Genomic DNA, 10,468 nt, shown 5'->3' with positions numbered 1-10,468 from the left:
TATATATATATATATATATATATATATATATATATATATATAGATATACATGTGTGTGTGTGTGTGTGTATATGTAGATATATAGAGATATACAGCTATGATAGGAAAAAGCACACAGCAATGATATATGTTCACAGGCTATGGCAATGGAAGCGAGGAGCCCAGGCAAGACACATGACACATGCAGCATGCCCTTCCACCCCCCCCCCCTACAGCCGCACACGGGAACTATACACGCAATCAATGTAAAGTGTCCACTGCTCCCCAGACCACAGGCAGGATACAACCGGGGGGGGGACAGTGGACCCGTGGATTCTAATCATGGAACACATACTAGAGGGTCCCTTGCGGGACACCCCAAAAATTGGCCAATCCATACAAATGTGATAGATCATCCATTTTGTCCGCTGTGTATACAGACTCGGAATACAAGGGTGGGTAACTCTGATTACCCATGGGCCGAGACAATTGTATGAAATGGGTCCCATGAAGTGGAGAGTGAGCAGTGTGTAGTGGTGTCCAGAACTGACCAGGTCCCCGAGTAAGGATGGGTGCTGTCGAGGAGGCGAGGGTGGGGGGAACTATGGGTAGCTACTTTTGGGTCTAGGTGTGCAGGTGTTGGCTGATGTTGGCCAAAATGGACAGCCCTAGGGATGCAAGCGAATGTGTTCATTGGGCAGAGGCGTCGGCCAACGAGCAGCCACACCCACTGCGAGACCCACTAAAGCAAAGTGTAATCTATATGGCACGGAATGGAATAACCAGATGTAGACGTATATAAGTAGAGCTATGTGTGTGTATATGTACCCATAGCGAGATAGAGATATGCTCCTCCCTCGCCGTAGTACGAATGTATACATACAGAGAAAGAATACAGATACATACCCACATATGAATCTATACATATGCAGACAACCATAGACCCATATGTAGTTAGATTTTATATATATATATATATATATATATATATATATATATATATATATATATATATATATATATATATATATATATATATTTATATATATATATATATATATATATATATATATATATACAGCAAGATATGAATATACATGTATGCATACATATGCAGATATATCTGTATATATTAATGTAAATAGATATATGTATGTTACAGTAAATATACACATGTATATAGCTAGGATATGATACAACAGTTACGGGTAACATACGTTCACAGGCCGGGCATATGTTGGTGGGAGGTCTATTAAACAAAAGTGTACCCCCCACCCCCTCAGCTAGGCTGGTGAGACATACAGACATGCAATAAAGGTAAATAAACCACTGCTTCCCAGACCACCGGCAGGAAACTACCAGTGGGAGAGATCTGCAAGGTCTACACTTGAAACATAGACATCGATGTCCCTTGTGTGACACCAAAACTTAATGATTGGAGCCAGGCCCTGTAATAATTGATGTGACCAGGCTGTAGATGTACACGAGCCAGTACATTGTGCAAGCCTGATAACACATGGGTCGACACAAGGTACGACATGTGTCCCGACACAGGGAGAGTGGACAGTGTGTAGTGGTGTGTTTATACTCCACTTGTGCCCACAGTAAGGATGAGTGCTGTAGAGGAGTGGCAGGTAGGGGAACTATGGGTATGCGATTATGGGCCTAGGCGTGCAGGTGTTGGCTGGCAGAGCCATATTAGGACCACCCCGTGGAGGTAAGTAATATTCCGATGTGGGCAAAGCAGACGCCCATACCTTCCAAACCCTAAGAGCACATCCGCTGGATAGTCCGTAAACCATTGGGGGAACACATAGGGACCATACCATTGAACTGTCCCCGATTACCAGGGACGTCCGTGATTACGACTCAGAATCTAACTCTGTCCCTCCTAAACCCTCCTAGAACTAGTGATATTAATAGGAAAGGTGGTGGAATACACATAATGAATAACGACAACATGTAAGAGTCATAAACAGCATGTACTGCAGACAATGTGTATGAATACATATGTTCTGGGTCTGTCACTTTGTCAGGTTAATAGCACCAAACTTCTAAATGTGTCCCTGAGGTTGTTTTGAAGTGTCCCTGATTCAGTGTTCATTATTCCCCATTCGTATGAGAGATCTGATAGTGACAGAAAGCGCATATTCAGCCGACTACCTTAGAAAGATGAAAGAATAATAGGTTGGGTTTAACACCTGTCCATCTTTGTGAGGGACACTCCCCTTTGGGCAGTTGTGTCCTGCAAAATAATTGAATTTATGGCAAATGTCCTGAGATTTTAGGACAAAGATTTCCTATATTGTCTGTAGTAGTTGCATAAAACAATTATTTTGTATCTGAAACACCTAAATATTTTAAGAAACAGTATAAGCAACTATAATGCTACAAGAATAAGCTTTTATTTAGGCAAAACAGTGAAGTATTTTCCTTTGTACTGGCTGTGGGTATGTTCTGCCCTGCAAAATCTGATGCCTCTACATAAAGGTAGTCCCACCTTGGGCAATTAAAAAGGTGGCAACCCTATAATAGGTATGCGATAGCATGACTCGGCTGACGGATGTGGGTCCCAAAACCAAATTACTTGTCTGTATTGAAGAGTTTCGGTTCCCATGTATCAGCCAGACGGGAGCAGATTGTAAGAGAAACACACGAATATGAATAAATCACTGGACAGGCCGCCGATTCCGTACAGTTGAATGGCATGCCATTCCCGATACTGTAGGCATGTAATCTGATGCAGTAGACATCACAAGGTAATATTGTGGTCCTCGCTGCCACCCAGGGGTGTGAGTATCAGATGCAAGCACCAATGTTGGTGCATTTGAAAGTGCAGGAGCAAGCGGGTGTAAGCCTGTTTGGCTACCAGTATGCGAGTATTGCACTGGTAAAGCAATGTAGAGGCTAACCGAGTGTAAGAAGCTGTAACCAGAGGTTAGCATTGCTTAACACCATGCAAACCCATGCACACCTGCTCACAACTGCTTTAATGTGCCTTACTCCCTCCGTATCCAATGGCCTTGTTCTGCCCTGCAACCAGATAAACATCCTCTGCAAGGCTCAGAACCAGGACCCTGCACACACAGCTAATGTGATTTACCAATATGCCATGGCAGATATACAGACAACGGACAGTACCACAAACATATCATACAGCGCAGTCATTCAACAGTGTAGGAATGTATCCCATCATGTAGATGTATATGTGAGTGTTTATGTCCAGCATATAGGTACATACATATATAGAGATATATCAGGAACATACCATGTGGCAACAAAGCATTACAAACGAATGAAACGGGAAACACCAGCGACACCTGTATTATGTAGTGGTGTTGTTCTATGTAATCTCAAGACTCTCTCAGACAGACATGTGTCATTCATACATGCAAACAGTTGTGCTTTGGCCGTATACATCACTCTGTACATGTAATGTACATTAACACAACAGTACCTGTCCAATCATTATGTGTGAACAGTACACTTGCAAGGTGCTGTGTGCAACATCATCATCATGATAAAGGTAAATGGGGTAACCATAGAGGGACCGATAGTGTTGTGTGTACAATGGGGTCATCTTCATCACGTGTACCTGGGCCATTTAGGAGTGATGTGCATACCAGGATCGTGCGCCTGAGGGACAGGGGTGAGGATAACAGGAGTGTGTTGTGATGCATATTACAAGGGTTACATGTGTCCAGTGGGCACGTGTGTGAAATGGACAGCTTTGTATAGGGCAGATGTTGTCCTAGGAGCCAATTGGCCTTATGTTTCTGTAGGGTGAGGGTCGGTTGTGGGGGAAGGAGAGTAGGAATGGCCGTGGAGGATAGGTAGGGTAGGATCACAGACAAGACAGCATACAGGATTGGTATATAACACATGTGGGGGGGATACACCTCGGACAGGGATGGGGGTTCGGCATGCACAAGCCCATGGGAACAGTGGGATGGAGGTCCCCAGCCATGGGCAGCCACCACTGCACCTAAACAGCTGCAAAGGAGGCAATAATGGGGGCTGTCCAGGAGGGGCAGCATCACTTTGTAAATGTGACACTCTGCCCTTGAGATTGCATATCTGGCTTCGGAACCCCTTAGTGAGCCCCCAACACAACACGTCCGGGACCGCACAACAGCAGACATGTACCTGTCTGGTCCTGCTCCCAGGGGGCACATGCCCCATCCTCAGTGGTGGTACCACCAGGAGGTGGTGCAGAGCCAACAGAGGTTGATGTCCAAGGCTGGGCCCCAGATGTGCTAGTGCCCAGTGCCATGGTCGGCTGAAGTGGGACAGGAGGGTCTCCTGGGACCTCCCAACCCATTCAGCCTATGGTGTTGCAGTTTAAACCCACATATGGCTTAGTGATAGAGAACAGCATACCTACAACAGCATGCATAGATATCACCATCAACCCAACACAACAGATGGTATACATTTGCAGAGGGAGCACAACACATGCATATATACTGCATGCCATCTGTACAATGTGTAGTAGACGTGTGACCACAGCTATGAACAGTTGCCCATTATTGGCTTGTCACTGTGAACCCTAGACACTGTCTGTCATACCACTGTTTCATGTGACATATGTCCAGTCAGGGATGCGATGGCAGTAACACATCCCTTTCATCATGTACTGTCTGCAATCCTCACTATGCTCCTGCTGTGCACATATGTGTCTTCAGTGTGTAACACAGGAAACAAATGATTCCACACACTTGACCAGTTCACAGATGGCCCTACAGATGGGGGTCGCTCACAAACAGAGTACTGTTATGTCTGTATTAAAACATGCAGAATAGCCATTACCATACAGGCAGCAGTCTCAATGCAGCATAGCTACACTTACATGGTGTAGTCATGTGTGGCACATCACCCTCCTGTCTTTAGGCTATTTCCCACTGTGTATGATATTTGAGGTACATCCAGATATCATCTGTGATGCCGTTTCAGAACACCACATCCAGGTACCACTCACAACGACTGTCATGGCCAAAACAATATGTTTTTCCTAGATAGTGTACTGTGTTCATTATGCGAATGGCTATGGAAACACCATCACAGCTGTTTCACATGCAATCAGCTAGAGGAGGACTTCAATAGGTGCAGAGGCCATCACTTGATCATGTCCATCACTTACAATACACATGCTGCTGCTGAGCAGGTGTACACCTCCACATCCAACAAAGAGTGTGTGGGTGGGACAGGCAAAGTACACCAGAGAAGGGCTTGGAGACTTAACCCTAAGCATCATCTGCCACACGCCTAACAGCACAGGGGTCAAACCCCTGAATGACTAGTCATTACTATTACATGTGCATGACATTAGTACATGTGCCACAAAGGCAACATGTTGCTGTGCTGTAAGAAGATATATGTGTGTAGGTGAGTGACATCTGTAACAGAGATATAGTAGAAATACATTAGGTGTGGCACATATGGCTGTCCACATGAACGTATGCCATTGTCACCACAACCACACTCTCTAATGGACTCACATTGACACTCTTTGCCAGGGCCATAAATACACAACCTAACTACTTAGTTTGCCACACTGCAGTAATGCACAGGACTACATGCACCACAGGGGATATCTAGAGGTTCTATGGGCTAGGTCATGTGAAAGTGTTTGACATCTGTTGGTATGCCAATGAGGGTTATACTGGGAGTGACTGTGGTTGGGAGCATCATAACCCACATGCAGACACAAGGTGCCATTACTGACATGCATGTATACATTGCTTCATGGGTGTGTAGTGGTTGGCTGTGCAAGATGGCTGTACAAGGCTGGGTGAGGTGTAATCCTTGGCATCGCGTCAACCAACAATGGTGTGCAGTGCGGTACAGGGGTGTAGTGTTTGCAATGTCCCACACAGATGGGTACTGCATGATCTGCCCTGACATCCTGGTTACCAATGTGTATGGCCATAACTTTGCAATGCATGCCATGTCTGTGTTTGATAGTCCTTCACATGGACATTGCCTGGGATGGGCATGTCCCACAATACTGTACAGTGACATGTACAGGTGTACCTGGTTTGGCAGGCACATGTTGTGTACACAGACTGTTATCCCCTGATATGCCAATACTGGCTTGGTGTGGTGAAACCTGCTTATAGTGAGCAGGTCGACCCTGCACCTGCATTGATAGTATGATACAGGTATTCCCTGGTGTCAGTGGTATTGGTCCATACAGGGCACATGTGTATGGCATTGTATGGCCTCTGTGGATCACATTTGATGGCGCCATATATGTTGCAGGCATCCAGTGTGGAATATAGTGAAGGCACAATGTCCGCAAATATGTGCCTATCGTATCGCTGTACGGGGTGCCATGTCCTCTGCAGCCCACTGCATTCACACCATGCCTGTCATCAATGTGCATGGTACTAGCTACATAGTGGGATATCCTAGGCAAGTGTGTTTGTGCATGGCACGTGAGTGCAGGACATATACCGGGTAATAGTAGGGTTGTATACTTTGTTCACCAGGCCTTTTGCCAGATATAGGGGTATGGCTTGCCAACACAGTCCCATGGCTGACTGACAGCTGTACTCCTTGTGAGGTGGCCAATGTGTCATAAGACAGACACCATATATGAAAACTACAAAATTCGTTCCCCAACATGTCCAGTAGTTAGACACTCACAGCCACCTCTACACAGGCTCTGACAAACACACATACTTGCCATGTCCTGTATACAACCCCTACCTACCATATCACATTGCAGCAATATGCTTTTAGGACACACGCTATGGCGAATACTGGGTTACAGCACACCTACAGGTGTATACCTAGGTGGGTGACAACAGCAGGATTGACAAAGGTGGTCATGTGATTTGTACAGAGAGTGCATACTCTACAAAGCACTGTAGTTGTCTCATGCAGGCAGACACACACTCACACACACACACACACACACACACACACACACTTGACAATTCTGGGATTAGAACACCAACCTAACTAATTTATCACACTACAGCATTACGCAGTTACAGAATGTGCTATCGAGATTACTGGGCTGTCTGGGATGCACTCTGATTCTAAACACGGAAGGTCACAGTGGCCATGCTATTACAGTTAGACATAAAGAACACATTGTAATGGACAATGGTGTTAGTAGTTGTTATTGTTAGTAGGAACGCTGTACTACATATATCTGACACCAGTCTTATACACAACGTCTGCTGCTGTCCGTCGCCTTAGATGTACCATTCTATACCAAGCACAATACTACCACTAGCAATGATGTCTTGCTAGGAGTGGCAACTGCTTGACCAACACAATGAGCCAATGTCCTGCTGTAATTACGAGGTTGTCCAGTGTTTGTCATTCTTGGATGACATGACTGAAAGTAGACAGGCCTTTGTCACATATCACATACATCCATGATTCAAGGGAGTGGGGATAATACCTATGTCGCATTCGCCCATATAGTGCCATTCCAAGGCAAATGTCCTAAACACAGGATAACACACTGACACCTAGAGGACAACTGCATTGTATGCTTATGCTAACCAGTGCTAGATGTGTAGCATCCGTAATCAGAGCTGCTCACTGTAGATCCAACAATGTGGAGTACTGACATCTGTGTAATGAGGAACACCTGGCTGAAGGCTCTGTAGTGCACAATAGCACTACCACCATATACCTCAGAACCAGACATGTGGGCCATAACACAGGTACGGATCACTCCAGGTGGTGGTGTCCCCACATACATAAAGGCCACTCACATGTACTGACCGGTACTCCCACAAAAGGCATCACAGATGAGTCAGGTGCAGGAGAAAGTGTCAAATGCTGCATTCTAGGATGCAACCCTCAGACACCACCATGCCCTCGGACCACCAACACACATCCATACATGTGGTAGGACATATAATAATACACCACCATGTGACCCTTGACCAGTGGACTGTACTAAGCTCTACATCAACTGTGCAGAGTACCCATGTACTGACACAGTTGCATCATGTGTTATGCAATGCAATGATACCACTGTCTGTAACCAGGTCAGCTGTACACATACCAGGGGCCCTCGGGTATTTACAGCATTAGCAGATGACTGTTGCTGCACACCAGTAAACACCCTCATGTTTGGATATGACATACATGTACCTGCCCTGGGTATGTACATGCCAAACACATACACCATATATCTAAATAGCATAGCTGTTGTTGTCCTTTGTGCAGACAGGTGGCTACAGCCATTACAAACATGCACATGGAATGTAGGTCCATGGCTGCTGAATGCTAACAGTACATAAGGTGTGATATCAATGTTGACAGAGGTAACATTCCCTCTGTACTGGTCACCCATTACACCTATCATATCATACAACAGTCCATGTGTCATGTATTTCATTACACATGTCCACCAGTTGGAATGCCTACAAACATGCCCATATGACAGGATTGTAGGACCTACACACATGTACATGTAGTGGTGTGCATTCAGATACCATGTGTGTGCAGTTGCTGATGTATGAAGGTGACATGTGTCTTAGTACATCATGCAGTTCAATGCAGCCTCAACATTGCCAACTGTATATGGTGATATGCTGAAAGTATGGAAAGATGTACCTCAGGTATGGACAGATGTGTGGACGTAACTAAGTGGTGGGGCATCTTTGCAGATGGATGTTTGCTGAGGACAGCTCACAGGTGTGTCACAAGTGGTCCTACAATAACCTGTGTAACCAGTAATCAATGGTTTCATTAACTGAAGGGCAACACACACAACATAGACAGCGGTCAGGGTGACACCAAAGGTAAATCACTTGACACCTGTAACAGTTAAGACCTCCTGTGTGCATATAACAGCACAGTTGCCAAAGGAAGCATAAGTACACATTGTAACACGTGCAATTCTGCTGTACATCTGTCATACATATCATGAGATAGGCAGGTGTTTGATTCACACTACTGGCATGTGTGGTTGCGTGTGTGTCCATATATTTCACATATGGTGGGGAATACATCTCACTTGTTACTCACTCTCCTGTACACTGTTGTAGACATCTGTACAGACTGCAATGTGGAAAGCAGGACATAGGCAGGGGTGTGTATCTCACACATGTGAGGTATCTGTATGTGCGTGACATAGGTGTATTTAATAGTGAATGCCACAGTGTGTGTGTGTGTGTGTGTGTGTGTGTGTGTGTGTGTGTGTGTGTGTGTGTGTGTGTGTGTGTGTGTGTGTGTGTGTGTATATATGGCTGTCTGTTCCCTGGAGTGAGGATGTATGTTACCATAGTGAAGTGATAAGACCCCTCCCCCCATCCAGGTGATGCAATCTACTATCCATGTTGATGTCCCCGATCTTAGGCCATACTGACTACCTGTACATGTGTATTCTCTGTGGCACGTCATGTAGGTGCACAGTACTGTAATGATGATTTGCACATAGGCAGGGGTCCTCACCTCAACAGTAGCAGCTTTGTGTGTGAGTGTGTGTTACTGTGTAGGTGAATCCATGAGAGTGTGGGTGTGTTACTGTGCCACTGAATACATGTGTGTCAATATCTGCGTGTATGGGTGCAGTTGTGTGTTCGCATCCTGTCATGGGAATGCGTGTTACTGCTTCCCAATGAGGCATCACACTTCCCACTGGCCTCTACCCTTGTCATCAGCTAGACCGCTCTCTTACCTCACCACTCCATGTAACTGTACCTGTGATGTCACCCAGTATGGATTTCACATTTGTAGCCACAGTAGCTTAATACACAGCTTTCATGCTCTTGGATCAGTAGACGTGTTTGGAACGTGGGATATTCTAACTTTGATGTGGAAGCTACAAGGTGCATGCTGGTATTTTCATACATACCTGTGAGTAGTCCACATTTACATATGGGACACTAACTGCAAACACTGACACCCACCAGCACATGCAATTAGACCTGAAGGAGGAAAGCAGAACATCATGACCAACATGCAGTTACTGTTGTTCCACAAGACACATACTGTTAACAGTACGAAATACATTGTACACCTGTACTACATGGTATGTCTGCTGCCTGTCAACAGAACACAACAATTGTAATCTGCACTTATCTTCCTAGACTGTTCACCCTGTGCATCAGACCATATGAGCATGTCCCTGCACCAATGGTGTGGATGACGGGGATGCGGTACAGGCATCATCATATGCACAGGGTGATAATGTTTGCCAGAGGCCTAGGCTGCACCATTGGATGACATCATGTGTATGGGTTAGGGCCTTTGATCCAATCGGGTGTGAGTGGATGTTATGCATGTGTGTGTTGCGGTGCCCTACATATGTTTCCGCTGTGTGCGTGTATGTATGCACACCATTCTGGCATGTGTCTGGCCTACACAGAGGTGTTATTGACAGCTGCAGACTGTACAGGCCAGGTTTTACAGTTCACGGTGTCCAGCCATGGCCAGTGACCTGTGCCTGCCAGGGGTTGCATAGGCACTACCAGGCAGAGGTGCAGATTGGATACTGTCTGATAACACATGTCCA

This window comes from Protopterus annectens, chromosome 2.part1 (genome assembly GCF_019279795.1).
Source record: "Protopterus annectens isolate FY-2018-M chromosome 2.part1, PAN1.0, whole genome shotgun sequence".
NCBI lineage: Eukaryota > Metazoa > Chordata > Ceratodontiformes > Protopteridae > Protopterus > Protopterus annectens.
Note: the sequence above shows the minus strand (reverse complement) of the source record.